This window comes from Pelodiscus sinensis, chromosome 10 (genome assembly GCF_049634645.1).
Source record: "Pelodiscus sinensis isolate JC-2024 chromosome 10, ASM4963464v1, whole genome shotgun sequence".
NCBI lineage: Eukaryota > Metazoa > Chordata > Testudines > Trionychidae > Pelodiscus > Pelodiscus sinensis.
In genome coordinates, this window is record NC_134720.1 from 25978534 (window position 1) to 25995378 (window position 16845).

The following is a 16845-nucleotide window of genomic DNA, read 5'->3' on the forward strand; positions in this document are numbered from 1 at the left end:
ACATACAAATTGGAATGGAAACAAAATAAATGCTCACATCCTCGTTATTTTGGTCAAGTCTGTATGTGAACAATTATTTCACATGAAAAGTGCCCTATTTTGATTTGTTTTTACCATTTTACATTTTTACCAAAATACAGCACCCAGTTTTAGACAAGTGCTCAGACTTTTAACGGTTCTGTCTCACTACAGATGACAGGATTAGGCCTCAACTAAATACTACGTTTCTGATTTTATTTAAACCTGCATAAATTCACCTAACTACAGTGAAATCAGTGAAGTTATTCTGGATTCATACCTGTACAAAATAATCAGAATCTGGTCCTAAAACTATATTAATGAAGGACAACAACTAATATTTTTCAATAGAATGTCAATGAATATCTAATTTGTTAGAAGACAAATCAAAGAATAGAGGAATGTGCAAGCCACATGTATACAAATCTGGAATGAGTGAAATGGACTAGCAAAGGAGACAGTAAAAGCTAAATCACGGCTTGAATCAGAGACACAAAATGCATTTTTAAGAGAGGGAATTGATTGCAAGCTTAAACTAAAAGAAAACAGCATCTAGAACTGAATGAAATACATTGTGTGTAACAGCAGCTCATAAGAGGTCAAAGAGTCAAATCATGCAACAGGAAATGTGTTTCAATAAAAGAACACCACCATGCCTGTAGCTGAGGATGGCCACATTTTCAATAAAATATCTTTATTTAAAGAAGAGCCTGCTGGAGAAAAGGATGAAGAAAAAAAGGTAATTCACTGCAATAATAATGCTTGATTCTTCTGTAGTACTGTTTAGTACTTTACTAAGAATCATCCTCCTCCTCATTAAGACTAGAGAAATTAAAAGTCTCTTGCCAAAGATCACAGCAATTCACTGGCAGATTCAGGAATAAACTCCACATCTCCTGTCACAGTGGAAGTGGGCCTAAGGATATTAAATTTAGGTTATTTTAGTAATCGAGTCGTTTATAGAATTTGTATCGACTACCCAATTACTCAATAGGGGAAGGCAGCCCCCACTCAGTCCTGGCTTGCACTGGGACCAAGCCCCACTGCAGCTCTGCAATTTAAAAGGCAGTTGGAGTCAGGCAGCCTGCCCCGCCAGCTCCTACTTCATTTTAAATTGCAGAGCCATAGCACGATTTCGTCCCTGGCCTGGCATGAGAAGGGACTGAGCTGGGTTGCCTGCCCACCCAGGTCCAAAATTTAATAGGAGCCGGGTGGGCAGGCAGTTCAGCTCAGTCCCTACTTGGGTCAGGGTCCAAACCCCTCTGTGGCTCTGCAATTTAAAATACATTAGGAACTGGGGGGCAGGCTGTCCGACTCCTACTGCCTTTTAAATTGCAGAGCTGCAGCGAGGTTTGGTCCCAGAGCAAGCTGGGACTGAGCGGGGCTGCCTGCCCAGCCGATAGCAGCCCCTATCCATGGGACCCCCATGAACAGGAGCTGTTCCGCAGCAGCAGCCTCTGTCTGTGGAGGGTCTCAGCAGGAAGTTGGGACACCCCATGGACAGGAGCTGCTGCCCAAAAAGCAGCCCCTGTCCATGGAGGGGGTCACAACTTCCCTCTGGTGTCCCCCATAGCCAGGGCCTGCTGCCAGAGCAGCTGCCCTCCCCTTTCCCCTCCCCCACCCCCTGCCTCTGAAAGGGAGCGGAAACAGTGCTGTGGGGAAGACTGGCTTTTAAGCCATCTCCCCCCAGCACTAGCTCCTACTTCTTCCCCCTTGATGCCTCTAACACAGAGGCAGCAAGGGTGATGGGAGAATGGGAGTAGTCGACTTGACTACCCGATAAGCTTAAGCTTATCAGGGTATGTCTACACTACAAAGCTAATTCGAACTAATGGACGTTAGTTCGAATTAACTTTGATAGGTGCTACACAAGCGCTCCGCTAGTTCGAACTTAATTCGAACTAGCGGAGCACTTAGTTCGAACTAGGTAAACCTCATTCTATGAGGACTAAACCTAGTTCGAACTTACTAGTTTGAATTAAGGGGTGTGTAGCCCCTTAATTCGAACTAGTGGGAGGCTAGCCCTCCCCAGCTTTCCCTGGTGGCCACTCTGGCCAACACCAGGGAAACTCGTATGCTCCCTCCCGGCCCTGGACCCCTTAAAGGGGCAAGGGCTGGCTACGATGCCCGTGCCAGGTGCAAGCCTGCCAGTACCCAGCCAGTAGACCCTGTACCTGGCACAGCTCGAGCCAGCCACCCGATGCCCCCCAGCCCTCCCCCTCTTCCCGGGACCAGGCTGGCGGCTCCCGGGAGCTTGCCCGGGACCGCAAGAGGCGGGCACCTGCCTGGTCTAGTGCGGACATCGTGGACCTTGTCCACGACCTCCGCACTAAGCACAGGAAAGTGGCCATCTAGGGCAGGAGAGCTGCCAGCCTGGCCACCCAGGAGCAGGTGTGCATGAAAATCAAGGTGGTCCACTGAGACCCCCGACCCTGAGCCCTGAGCTTACAATGGCCGTATTGAGTCAGACCAAAGGTCCATCTAGCCCAGTAGCCTGTCTGCCGACAGTGGCCAACCCTAGGGACCCTGGAGGGGATGGACCGAAGACAGTGACCAAGCCATTTGTCTCATGCCATCCCTCTCCAGCCTTCCACAAACTTTGGGCAGGGACACCACTCCTACCTCCTGGCTAATACCACTCCATGGACCCAACCTCCATGACTTTATCTCACTTCTCTTTAAACTCTGTTCTAGTTCTAGCCTTCACTGCCTCCTGCAGCAAGGAGTTCCACAGGTTGACTCTTTGCTTTGTGAAGAACAACTTTCTGTTACTAGTTTGAAGCCTGCTACACATTCCTTTCCTTTGGTGTCCTCTAGTCCTTCTATTATGGGAACTAATGAAGAACTTTTCTTGATGCACCCTCTCCACCCCACTCATGCTTTTATAGACCTCCGTCATATCCCCCCTCCATCTCCTCTTTTCTAAGCTGAAAAGTCCCAGTCTGTTTAGCCTCTCTTCATATGGGACCTGTTCCAAACCCCTCATTATTGTAGTTGCCCTCCCCTCTCCCACCCTCTCTCTTCCCCTCTCCCACCTCCTTTTCCCAGTCTCCCCCAGTTTTGTTCAATAAAGAGAGATTCTATTTTTGAACACAATTGTCCTTTATTTTGTACATCAGGAAGGGGGGCTAGGGAAGGGTAAGTGGAAGGAGGTGAGGGAGGAATGGGGTATGAGCCCCCGATGGGGAGGACTGGGCTGGCTTTGCGGGCTTCTGGGGGTGGAAGCTCTCCTGCAGCCCCCCAATTGCCCCCTCTCCCCAGATGGCAGCCTGCGGCAAGTGCAGCCGGTCTGATGGCCGAGTGCTGTGATGTGCCCAGTGTGGGCACTCAGGGCACTCCAAGCCAGGACTGCTTTGCAAGCGGGGCACCCCTGAGTATTGTCTGTCCGGGGTGGGGGTCGGGTCCCTTTAAGCACAGCCCTCGGCTAGCCTGAGACAGCAGTTCCACGCTCTAAGTCCTCATCTGATGTCCTGCCGGCACTGTTTCCGGCCATCCTTAACCCCGGTTCAGGGTCTACTCTGTGTAGACATACTAGTTCGAATTAGCAAAACGCTAATTCGAACTAGTTTTTTAGTCTGGATGCGTTAGTTTGAATTAGCTTAGTTCGAATTAACTAATTCGAACTAAGTTAGTTCGAATTAGCACTGTAGTGTAGACATACCCTCAGGTAGACAACTAATCGACTGCGCTTTTACATCCCTAAATGGGACCATACCAAATATAGTTGGGTTTCTGGGACCAACTCCTGTTGGAAAGAAAGCGAACCTTTTAAATTTACACAGAGCTCTTCTCAGAAACCTGGGAATGTCACAGTTAAATACAAGGTAGAAAATTGTTTACCGTAAGTAGTTAACACATATATTATGCCCTTGCAGAGCAAATTGCAAGATCAGCGCCAAAAAAAAATCAACATTTATGTCTTGAAGTACACACAGGGAGCAGATCTGTTGGGTAAAGAGAGGCCATTTTAATATTTTTTTCAGAGTAGTACCATGCTTTAAAACTTAAATGCAACAGACTATAAACATGTCAATCTTTAAAACTGCTGTAGTCATATTTAACTTCCTTAGACTTTGTTCTCAGGCTTCATTAACTACTTTTTGCACACTGCTGCAAGATATTTGGATGAAAGACCACATTATCATAATTATTCTATTACTAGCAACTGTAGTAATATTTGGAAAGGTTGAAAATTAAAAGGAAAAGGTGCATGCTGTATTTAAATGATTGTGTAAGGCAGGGGATTGAATATGGGGGGCCCAGGGAAGGGGCTGGGGATGCAGGGTCAAGGCAAGGGCTGGGAGGTGTGGGGGATTCAGGGCAGGGAGTGGCAGGAGTGAGGCAGAGCATGGGAGGGGACTGGAGGATTTAGGGCAGGGGGTGGGAACTCACAGCAGGGGGTGGGGAGATGTGGGAGGACTCAGGGTAGGAGGTGGAGAGAACAGGAGTCAGGATAGGGGTAACAGGCTTAGGGCAGGAGGTTGATGGGGGAATTTGGGGGCATGAGAGCAAGGGGAGGCGGCTGAAAGGTGTGGGGACTCGGGGAAGGAGTTAGGGAAGGGGGTTGGGTGGGTGAGGGGCTCAGGGGTGGGGTGCTGAAATTAGAGCAGGGGGTGCACAGGAGTCAGGGCAAGGGGTGGATGGCTTAGAACAGGGACATAAGGGTGAGTCTAGACTGCACCCTGATCTCGGAATAAGCTACGCCCTTTGCACTACGCAAATTGTGTAGCTTATTTCTAATGTATTTGCGTAGCTTAATTTAAATGAATTGCATAGCTTATTTCAAATGTCTAAATAGCACCAAATTTTGAAATAACGTGGTATTTTGAGACATCCCTTAGCCTCCATGGAACAAGGGTTACAGGGATGCCGGAATATTACACCCGTTATTTTGAAATCTATTTCAAAATAATGGGCATGTGTAAAAGACACGGAATAGCTATAAATAGCTCCGCTGTCTAGACATACCCTAAGGCTACGTCTACACTGGCCCCTTTTCCGGAAGGGGCATGGTAATTTCAGAGATCGTAATAGGGAAATCCGCGGGGGATTTAAATATCCCCCGCGGCATTTAAATAAAAATGTCCGCCGCTTTTTTCCGGCTTTTAGAAAAGCCGGAAAAGAGCGTCTACACTGGCCCCGATCCTCAAAGTAGGAATAAGATCCTCCGGAAAAGGGCGCTTTTTCCGGAGGATCGGGGCCAGTGTAGACGCTCTTTTCCGGCTTTTCTAAAAGCCGGAAAAAAGCGGCGGACATTTTTATTTAAATGCCGCGGGGGATATTTAAATCCCCCGCGGATTTCCCTATTACGATCTCTGAAATTACCATGCCCCTTTCGGAAAAGGGGCCAGTGTAGACGAGCCCTTAAGAGTTTAACTGGTTAAACAATAAGCTGATGCTTATCAGTTTCGGTTGCCAGTTAAATTCTGCCCTTTAAGGGAGCCAGCTAACCCATGCTGCAGACTCTGCCGTATAAGCCAGCTCTGGGCATGCACCAGCTCCAGTGAGTGAGGCTGGCAGAGCCCACAGCATGGGACGGACAGCCCCCAGGAGCCTGTGCATGCTGGGAACTGGCTTGTACAGCAGAGCCCACAGCACAGGGCAGCATGTTCCCTGAGAACGGGACAGGCACCCAGGAGTGGGGCTGGCAGATCCCACAGCTTGGGGCAGCTGGCTCCCCAGGAGCCATGGGGGCACCTGTCCACCATCCTTCCATCTGTAATCCCACCAGTTGTACATCTCCAAGTAAAAACTTTAAATGTGGATGGTATCATGAGCTTTTGTGGGCACACCCCACTTCTTCAGGTGAAAGGTAAAACAGAGAACTGTGTAACTCTTAAGATTTTAAATGGTTATATGGTTACTGTTTTTAAAGATTTTGTACATCCCTATCTTAGGGCAGGGGGAAGGATGTGGGGGAGGGCTCAGGAGTTGGGTTAGGGATTGGGGGGCTCAGGGTAGACAGTGGGTGGTGCAGGTATCAAAGCAATGGGCCAGGAGATGTGGGGGGCAAGGGTTGGGGGGGGCTTACTAGGGCCACCCACAGCTGCGAGGGCAGAGCTGCTCTACCCAGCGCTGGCTGCTGGCTCCTCCCAGGGGGGCCTCTGAGCAGCAGGGCTCCCCTGCCAAGGACTGGGGAGGTTGCCCCCATACTTTGAGTATGGGGGCCACTTACCTGGACTGGTGTCTGGCAACATGGAAAGCATTGGCCCCAGCTGACCACTCTTAGTAGTGCGGCTGCCCCCCTGTGGGCAATAGAGATGTTAAAATTAGATTAATCAACTAATTGAATGGTCGTTTAGTTGATAAGGGCGCTTCCACTTTGAAATGTAGCAAAAGCCCACCCAGCTGCTGCTACATTTCAAAGGCAGAAGTGCCATTCGGCGACACACTAGTCAACTAGTCGCTCCCCCCTTGCTGCCTCTATCAGAAAGAGACAGCAAGGAGGGGGCAAGAGGACAGGGTGCTGGGGCTCTTGTACATTTCAAAGACTGAAACACTGCGTGGAGCCCGGGACCAGCGGGGGACTCAGGGAGGTGTCCTGAGTGGAACAAACATGGAACGCCACTGGTCCACCCCCTCCCACGGAGCTGGAGCCCCTTCTTCCCACCCCCCTTGTTGCCTCTTTCTGATAGAAGCAGCGAAGGGGGAAGTGACTAGCTGACTAGTGTGTTGACTATCCAATAAGCTATTGCTTATCAGATAGTCAACTAGTTGCTTACATCCCTAGTGGGCACTCTATAGTATAACTATCCCTCGTACTCCCTACCCTCCTGTGGTCATTGCAGAGCATAACTATCCCCTCCTATCAGATCCCTCCCTTTCCATATTATGGAAAACAGATTCCAGGCACATCCTATTGTCCTGGCACAACCAAACCTTGACCTTGCTTAAAGTTAGGATAAGAGGAAGCTGCCTACCAAATGTTGTGGTCCTAGCTCTTACCATTTAGGAGAAGTTCTTGATCAAATGGATTCACAGATGGACAGACTCACGGGCAGACAGATGCACAAACTCTCTAACATAGAGCGAGAAGGTTTGATAGAATTGTAAAGGATGGATCCATGTTCACAGCCTACAACGGCCAGATAAAATACAGCCTGCCACCAAGCCACTGGATCCTGAGGCTGGCTCCCTGATTGCCGCAACTCTACACACCATTCAGAGCAGCCAGCTGCAGGGGCCTATGCGTCATCTCTAAGTGCCGCTGCGAGAAGGGGGAGGAGGAGATTGAGCTGGGGATGGGACTTTATGCGGCTGCCCCGTCCCCAGCTCAATCCTGCAGCTCCCATGGGCTGGAAAGCGGACAATGGGAGCTGCATAAAGCCTTGCACTCCCCTCTCCTTGCTCACAGAGGTGCAGAGAGACGCACAGGCCCCTATAGCCGGCTGTTCTGAGTGACCTGAAGGGGGAAGGCAGGCAGGGTACCTGCCTGAGAAATCTGCTGGTTGGAGCCACCTAGCTAAGTGCCTCCTGGCCAGAGCACCCCAACCCCTCCCTCCCTCCCTCCCTCCAACCTTCTTCCCTCTCTCCTGCACCCCTACCCCACATAACCCAAACCTTTCTGCACCCCTGCTCCTGCACCCATACCCCTTTCCAGACCCAGCACTCCAATCTCCTGCCCTAGGTCACAACCCAAACCTCTGTACCCCATGTTGAACTCCTCCTCCAGGTCACACCCCCTCCCCAGACCCTGCACTCCCTCCTACAGGTCAAATCCTCTTCTGTACCCATATCACCTCTAGATGTTGCACCCCCTGCTACATCCCAATCACCTGCCCCAAGTCACAACCCCCTCCTTCACCGAAACTCCCTCGCAGATGCCACACCACCTCCTGCACCCCGATCCCTTACCCATCCTATTCAACTTATTTATAAATGATCTAGAGAAAGGGGTAAACAGTGAGGTGGCAACATTTGCAGATGATACAAAACTGCTCAAAGTAGTTAAGACCAAAGCAGACTGTGAAGAGCTTCAAAAAGATCTCACCAAACTAAATGATTGGGCAACAAAATGGCAAGTTCTTGGAGTGCCTCCCCCCCATCAAAAATGATTGTCCACCTCTGCACTATAGGCTTGCCTTTCAACTGTTATAACTCAGAGCAGAGTAATTCCATGTTCAGATGCTTTTTGTGTTCAAATATCGCGAGACTAACACATAGAACCTGAATACACCATAGCAACAGCTCTGAAAATATCACATTGATATCTTCCAAAATATGTTTTAGACTTAAAATCAGTGCATATTTGTGCCAGCCCAAGAGCCAGGTCTTTTTCAGCTCTGGCTGAGGAGAGGGCATAAAGGAGGTTGGATGCCACCCCAGTCCTGACACTGGCTATGCACCAGTCTATTCTCCTGAGAGCCTGTTGGCTGTTCTAAACTGTGATGTCTGCCAAGAGCCTCGAGAGGCCACCCTAATAATCAGAGATGTTCTAGCATGGTACCTTCCTGCTTGCCATGCGCTCTGAATAGCAGCCAGCTACCAATGGTGATGGTGATAAAGAGATGTTACGGTGTCTTGACACCAGCTGATTTCTCTCTCTGCTGGAAGATTCTTACATGGCTAATTAAGCTGGCTCCATAGAAGCATTGAACAGACTGACTAGCACAAAGCTGCCCTAATGCATCAGTGGATTAGCAGAACAGACTATAATTGATTTTTATGAATGGTTGCAGTCTCAAGTATAGCCCAGATTCAGATACTCTTATTCATGCTAAATAGCACTTTACTCCACAAAAGGTCCCACTGAAATTAATGGTAGTTACCCATAGAGCAAGGTATTGTTCTTAAACAACGTCTAACAACTTAAAAACATACAGATTTTAGGACTAAATCTTACTTCTTATTCCCACAATCAGATTGCCTACAACGACAGGCAACCAAATTGATCCCTTAAGGGTATTGTGATTTTTCTTTTTTTCATATTCAACTGTTTTTCTTTATTCCTCTTGGGGAAGCAAGACCACTTCCTATTCCTCTGTGCATTATTTTGTCAAGTTCTAAAAGCGCCCTCAGAACCAGTTCTTTATTTTTAGTGGCAGAATATGGAGCTGATAAAAAAGGAGCCTATTTAAAACTTAACTGGATTAGCACTAGGGACATTACCTCAGTGTTTTTAATAATTTGTGAGAAGTGAAGGAGGATTCTGGAAAGCAACAGCAAAGCCATAAGGAAAGAAGGAAATTGTATTCATTTTCTTTAAAAGAACTCTCATTCTGTGTGATTCAGAGTGGGTGAGATTTGAAATGAGCACTGTAGAAATTCCAGATCTATATCCGGATTTCAACTTTACCACAGTTTAGGAGTATTGAGACTGAGTTGCCAGTTCAAATCCTTGGGTTACATCTGCCCGAGAGAACTGAATCACTGGTAAGTCAATCAGTGGAATTATTCTGGTGTAAATGGCTGTACTGCAGTGCATCCAAACTAGTCATTATATTTAGATGCAGTTTTACCCTGCCTCTACACAGGTACTCTATTCTCCTGTTGCAGTTGCACATCATGCTGAAGCTGCCCTCCTTGAATTACAAAAGCAGGGAAAAGGAGAAATTTGCACATTAAGTATAATCCAGCAAACTGTCCCTGCAGCCCCCATGCCTGCCTGAAAAACCAGCTCCAGTGCTACAAATAATAAAAAGCAACATACTTGGTGCAAGGGGTCCTTGTCTCCCAGTTTCTCATCTTGAACCTGCTCAGCTGCCATCTCCAAGTATAGTCTTGGACATCTCCCAATCCAGCTCCTCCTCTTGGGTCTCTGCTGAGGACGTGAAGCCGATGTTCTCTTTCTTCTCCTCCTCCTTCTCTTGGCCCCTCACCATCATAGCATACAAAGTGCCTCCATACTATCAAGCACCTCGTTCAGTGCATTAGACTGGTGGGTTTGCCTCCATACCAGCTGTTACTTTGAACCTTATTATACTGCAGCTTCAGCCCTTTAATATTTTCATGGCACTGTGAGATAACCTGAGCACTGCTCTACTTAGTAAGGTATTGAGACACCAGTCACAAAGTTCAGCTCCAATTGGATTGCCTTGTCATCAGTACCTATACATCTACCACTTGCCAGTTAGTAACACACTCAGAAGGTGTTTTCCTAAGAGATCCTAATAAAGAAGAGGATTTCAAATAATTTCTGTCATTGTGTGAGTAAACAACTATGAATATTGGCTACTCACCCCTACCTCCCCCTCCCAATCAAAGAATAAAATAAATTACATTTGAAAGGTCTGAACTAAGCCCCTTTTTTAAAAGGTAGGAACTGCCAGTTTAATGCACTTCTGCCGTCTTTGGTTTTAAATACTACTTTCCACAAAGAGTAAAAGCCCCAAATGCTAAAAAATTACAACAGATTTAACAATAAAAAGTGCATTTTAAAACAAACCCAGAACAGCAGCAAGGGAGCATTATTATAACATCAGCGTGGAAGGGTGAGACACAACATGAATTGAAGCCAAATCAATTGTACAAAACTCCACTATCTATTTCTGGGGTGGGCAATAATTTTAGCCAGGGGACCACTCCAAAATTTTGGAAAGTGATCAAGGGCCGCACTCCTCCATGATATTAATAGAGAAGATGTGGAGTATGGGATGGAGGTTGGGTGCAGAGGGGAGCTTGGAGTAAGGGATTGGGGTGCAAGAGAGAGACTGGAGTCTGGGAGAGGTTTGGGTGGAGAAGGCAGTTGTGACCTTAGAGCAGGTGCCTGGTGCAGGGATTGGGATGTGACCTAGGGTAGAAAGGGATTGTGATCTGGGGCAGGGAATTGGGGTGCCAGATCTGGGAGGGGGCATGGGTGCAGGAGGGGGACAGAGGGTTTGGGTATGTTGAGTGGCGGGGGTAGAGGGTTAGGGCAGGGAGGAGATGGGGTGCCAGACACAGGCTGTGGCCAGGAAACTTACCAGCCAGCAGTCAAACCAGCCTGCCTGCAAAGCTAAGACTTGAAGAACTTAAAACATTTCCCAGACAGCCTGTCTGCTTGCCTGGCCATATGCTTCACTGAATAATTGAGCTGAGGAGAGGGGGTATCATTCTTCCTGGCAACCTGTTATTCAAACAGGCAGCTCTCATTGGCTGGTATCAGGCCAGAAACTGGCCAATGGGATTGTGCTGGAGGTGGGGCGGCTCCTGAAACTCCCCCTTTGTCCGCTCCGGTTTTGAAACAGAAAGGAAGCCCAGCAGCCACGTTTCTCCATGGCATGCAGGGCTGTGGGGCAAGCAGGAGAGCCTGCCTGGGGCTCCCCGCTGCCTCTGCGGCCCGGATCCGGTGGCTTGGTGGGCAAGATCCGGCCCCTGGGCTATATTTTTCCTAGGCCTGATCTATTCTCTCTCCATTACAGTTCCCAGGATGTATAATTCACTCCCACTAGTAATAAAGTGATACTAACATGCTAGTCACTGAAACTACTAAAGCAGGGGTGGGGAATAATTTTTAAAAGGGGGCCACTTCATAAATATCTGAAATGGCCTGGGCTGCCCCAGAAAAAGCGGGGCAGGAGACTTCTCGTGCACACCCCTCCTTCCAGACATTGATTGGCCTGGGGTGGGGAGGGGAGAGTGCATGAAGTCTCTCGCCCCGTCCCTGCCCTGTCAGGGGCAGGGTTGCCAGGTGTCTGGAATTGACCCTGACAGTCTAGTATTTTTGCCTCCTGTCCGGTAAAAAATTTCAGAAAATACTGGACCCCTAAAACATCCCGCATTTTCTGATTTTTTTCCCCCTGCAGGAGGCAAAAGTACTGGACACCTGGCAACCCTACGACACACTCAGCAACTGGGCCCAGCCCCCGATCCCCCCCTCTCTCCCCGCTTACCTGGTTCCACAGGGAAGCTGTTTTCTGGCTTGATCAGGAAAACAACATGGCCACTGGCAAAAAGCTTCAAAGCTTTTCTTAAAGGGGACATGTTCTTGGGGTTTTTTGCTTAATAACTTTCGGGGTCCTTTTTTTTTTCTTTGCTCAACAACTTTGGTCTCTCCCCCCCCCCTTTTTTTCCCTCTCAACAGAATTTTTTCCCTGGTGTTTTTTTTTTTTGGCTGGGGGGGGGAGGGATTCGGTATTTGTAGTTAAACCATCTGGCAACCCTAGCCAGGGGCGTGTGGCAGCTAGAGAGAGCCTCCAGCTGTTTTAAAACAGCCAGTGGTTCTCTCTGATGCTGTGCACCCCTGGCTGGTGGAGGAGACTTTGCACACTCCTCCCCCCACCCCAGGCCAATTAGGGCTTGGGGATGGGTGAGTGCACAAAGTCTCTCGCCCGCTACCCCCACCCTGCCAGGGGTGCACAGTGGCTAGAGAGAAATGCCAGCTGTTTTAAAACAACCTGCATTTCTCTCTCATGCTGTGCGCCCTTGGGCTATGTCTACACTGGCGGGTTCTTACGCAGGAATATCTTGCGCAAGTATACTTGTGCAAGATCTCTTGCGCAAGAAAACAACTACACTGGCCAGAACCGCATTGTAAGAACGCTGAGCTCTTGTGCAAGAAAGCGTCCACACTGGCGGGAAGCCCTTGCACAAGAATGTTTCTCCGGAAGCAAATCGGCCATATCAAGAGGTCACCAGCAGCGTCTGTGGACATGCGCCGGACCCCCATTGGGAAACGTACTTAAAGGGACTCCTGGACGGCCATTTCCCTGTGGCTGCGTGGTCTCACACCCTTTTGAGGGAGTGAGAGCCAGAACAGCACCTGTCACCTCTGTTCCTGGGAAGTGCCCCGGGCACCCTCGCTGCCACCGTCACAGCCATGGAGCCGGAGGAGGACCCCAGCCAGCAACATCCACTCCTTACAGCCATTACAGAGGCTGTGGAGCTCCTCCACCAGGGAGCCACATTGCTCCAGAAGGAGCTGGAGACTGGGCAGCAGGTGCAGAACCTCGCCACGGCTCCAGCTGGGCTCGGGCACCCGCACCCCACCACTGACAGGCGCCTCTGGAGCTACGACACCAGTGGGGACTGGTGGGAGCGCCTGGTGCTGGGACAATGGGGAGACCAGCAATGGGTGCAGAACTTTCGGATGCACAGAGGGACATTCCATGAGCTCTGCACCTGGCTCACCCCTGCGCTCCAGAAGCAGGACACCCGCCTGCGCCCCGCCATCCCCGTGGAGAAGAGGGTTGCGATTGCCCTCTGGAAACTGGCCACCCCGGACAGCTACCGCTCCGTGGCGAACTAGTTCACCATGGTTGTCCGGCAGATAAGGCCCTCCGTGGACCATGGGCTCATCCTGGGAGAGGGAAGGGGCTAGACTGGGCGGGGGGAGGCTGTAGGGGCGGGGGGGAAACCTCGCACACAGGGGGTCACGCTGTCCTTCCTGCACATAGCCCTGCTGGTGAGGGAGGGAGATATTCTGGAGGGCAGAGGGCCCTGGCCTGTGTGGGGGGGAAGGGCCATCAAAGGGAGGGTGAGCACACCCCAGGGGCCCATGTACGCACTGTCTCTCATTCCATGCATCCCTCTGCAGGTTGTCAATGCCATCAATGACGTGCTGCTCCAGAGGGTGATCCGCCCCTGGGACGTGAACACCAGCATTACTGGCTTCGCCAGCCTCGGGTTCCTGAACTGCGAGGGAGCCGTAGACGGGACCCACATCCCCAACTGGGCACCAGAGCACCAAGCTACCTGGTTCATAAATCGGAAGGGCTACTGCCCCGTGGTGCTCTAGGCGCTAGTGGACCACCAGGGCCGGTTCCAGGACATTTATGTGGGGTGGTCCGAGCGGGCCCATGACGCTCGCATCTTCAGGCACTCAGGCCTGTGCCACAGGCTGGAGGTGGGCACCTACTTCCCCCAGCGGGAATTCATCATTGAGGATGTCAGGGTGCCAGTGTGCATCTTGGGGGATGCGGCCTACCCCCTGATGGCCTGACTGATGCGGCCATACACCTGCCACCTGGACCACAGCCAGGCCACCTTCAACAGCCACCTGGACCGGGCCCGCAATCCCATCGAGTGTGCCTTTGGCCGTCTGAAGGCACGGTTTAGGTGCCTCCTGACCCGCCTGGACATGGGGGTGCACCACCTCCCAGAGGTCATCTCGGCATGTTGCGTGCTCCACGATATTATTGAGGGGAGGGGAGAGGCCTTCCTCCTGGGGTGGATGGTAGGTGAGGGCCAGGCCTACCAGTAGCCCCACATGGCCGCCACCCGGAAGACCAACTGCCATGAGGTTCGGGTCCAGGAAGCCCTCCGGGTGATGCTGGACCAGGCCCCACAATAGACCACTCCTACACCTCTGACCGCAAGGGTGCCCCCGTGCCCCCACTTCCCGTTCCCATCACCACCCCTTGCTGCCACCCTTCCCTCACCTCCCAATAAATAAAATGCACTTGCTATACATAAGGCACTTTTCTATTTACATGGGGAAGGCTTCAATATCTGAGATAGAGGTGAGAGGATTATTCTAGGCGGGGTGGGTGAGATTCTGTGGCCTGCACTGTGCAGAGGGTCAGACTAGATGATCATAATGGTCCCTTCTGACCTTAAAGTTTATGAGTGTATGAGTCTGAGTGCACTGTGGGGAAGGAGGGGACCCTGAACTGGGAGGGCCTCATGATGGATAATGGAGGCCTCTCCCACCCCCACGAAAGCGGGGGCGCCTTTGATCCTCGTGGCGGGTTGGGGCAGGCTGCACCAGGAGGTGCCGAGGGTGGGGGACCTTGGGAGGGGGCATGGGCAAGGCAGGGGGAAAAGCGGGCGGAGAGCTGGGGGTGGCAGAGGGGGGCCTGGCAGCATTGGGCTGATGCACAGGGCCCAGCCGGGCGGCAATGGTGCCCAGGAGAGTGCAGACACAGTCGCAGCGCTCCAGGTACTGGCCCCACACCTGCTCCCACCACTCCGCATCTGTGCGAATCTTCCGTCAGAGTGCGCTCCACTGCGCAGACGTGGCGGCGGTCCCAGGAGCGCTGCGACGGGCCCTGGATCCTTTGCGCGGCAGGATGGGGCTGTAAGGTCCCTCGCTGGAGAAGCAGAGGACAGCAACATGGTCAGTGAGCCCTGCCCCAAATGGTGTTCCAGAGCCCTGTGCCCTCCTCCCAGCACATCACGATGCCTGGGGACAGGTGTGACTGGTGAGGGGGAACTCCCCTGAGGCAGCAGGAGGGGGGGGGTCGTCCCAAGAGCCCCCAGGGGGGCCACCTGTGCTTGGGGGGGGCCCTGTTGTGCCTTCCCCGGGGGAAGCTAGTGTCCCAGAGGTGGCCATGGATGTGTGCAGCACCCTTTAGGCTGTGTGAGGTTAGGCCTGCAACCTTGGGGCTGGCCTACTCCTGGCCAAACCTCCCCCCACCCCCGTCTGGTCGAGCGGAATCCCTGGGGTCGCTAGCTGCCACTTCTCTGTGCCACTTGGTCTGGCTGCACGTAGGGTTGCCGGATGGTTTCAACAAAAATACCGGACACACTTGACATTACATGACAGTCTACATTACATCTTCGTGAAAATATCCCAGACATATATATTTTCTCATTTTATCCTCTCAATTTTTTTCCTGAACAGAAAGCTCAAAGACTGGACTGTCCGATTCTAAACTGGACACCTGACAATTCTGGCTGCACGAGGTTGCACGTGCTCCATGCCTCTGCGCAGCACATGGCCAGGCTGTGCAATGTGCCGCTACCTCTCCCCCATCCTGAGGCCCTCCCCCGCCTTCTCCAGCACACTGGTGAATGGTAGCCACTGCACTCACCAGACAATCCGTCGCTGGCTTCAGAGGATGCCCGGGACACATCCTGACTGCTGCTAGGCCGGGATGGTGAGGTCTGGCTACTGTCCTCTGCCACCTCCTCGTCCAAGGACCGGTCTCCCTCCTCCTTCTCCTCCAGTGGCCTGGGTCAGACCACTGGGGTGGCCATCGCTGTGTCCACCTGGGACAGCAGAGAAGTGGCCCCTTTGTCCCCCAAGATCTGGTGCAGGCAGTGATACTGGGAACAGGCTGTGGCTCCGCCGCCCCCACGCTCGCTGCGCAAGAAGCCGCGAGTGTAGACATAGTTTCCTCCCCCCCCCCCCCCCCAAAGGCTTTGTGCACTCCCCCATCCCCAGGTCTTGATTAGCTTCCTCGACTGGTTCCCCTTCTCCCTCTGGGTCTACTGATTCCAAAACTCTTCTTCCTCTTTCCAGGGAGTAACTGCATCCAATGCACTTTGCAGTCTCCAAACACTACTACCCCTTTGCAAAGAAGGGCTGCCCTTGCTCAGCAGCAGCTGTTCCCAGCAACAGTGACCCCTATCTGCAGCCAGCTACTTGACTTTATACAGGTCCTATCCATTTCTGCATAGATGAGCCTGTTCTTTTCATGGGGCTTTCTTCTTAGCCTCTGATCTACTATGTTAACTGGCTCTTCTGGCCTCCATTAACTCCTTCCACTCCTGTGTGGGGTGGAAACCCCTACATTCCTAGACTATAGCAGGGAATGCAAGAGTGTAGCCATTTAAACTCATGCTTATCGATTACCCAAATAGCTACATGAGACTCCTAGTCCGACTCCCCACACTGCTGCCTTTGATAGAAACACCGAAGCACAGGACAGCAGCCAGCACCCTGGAAGTGGGGTGGCAGGTTGTTACACAGTTAATCAGTTGCACGCATTTTAACATCCCTACGATAGTCAAGTATCAGAGGGGTAGCCGTGATAGACTGAATCTGCAAAAGCGGCAAGGAGTCCTGTGGCACGTTATAGACTAACTGAAGTGTTGGAGCGTAAGCTTTTGTGGGCAAAGACCCACTTTGTGCATCTGACGAAGTGGGTCTTTGCCCACGAAAGCTTATGCTCCAACACTTCAGTTAATCTATAAGGTGCCACAGGACTCCTCGCCGCTTTTACGATAGTCAAGGCAGTGCTACCA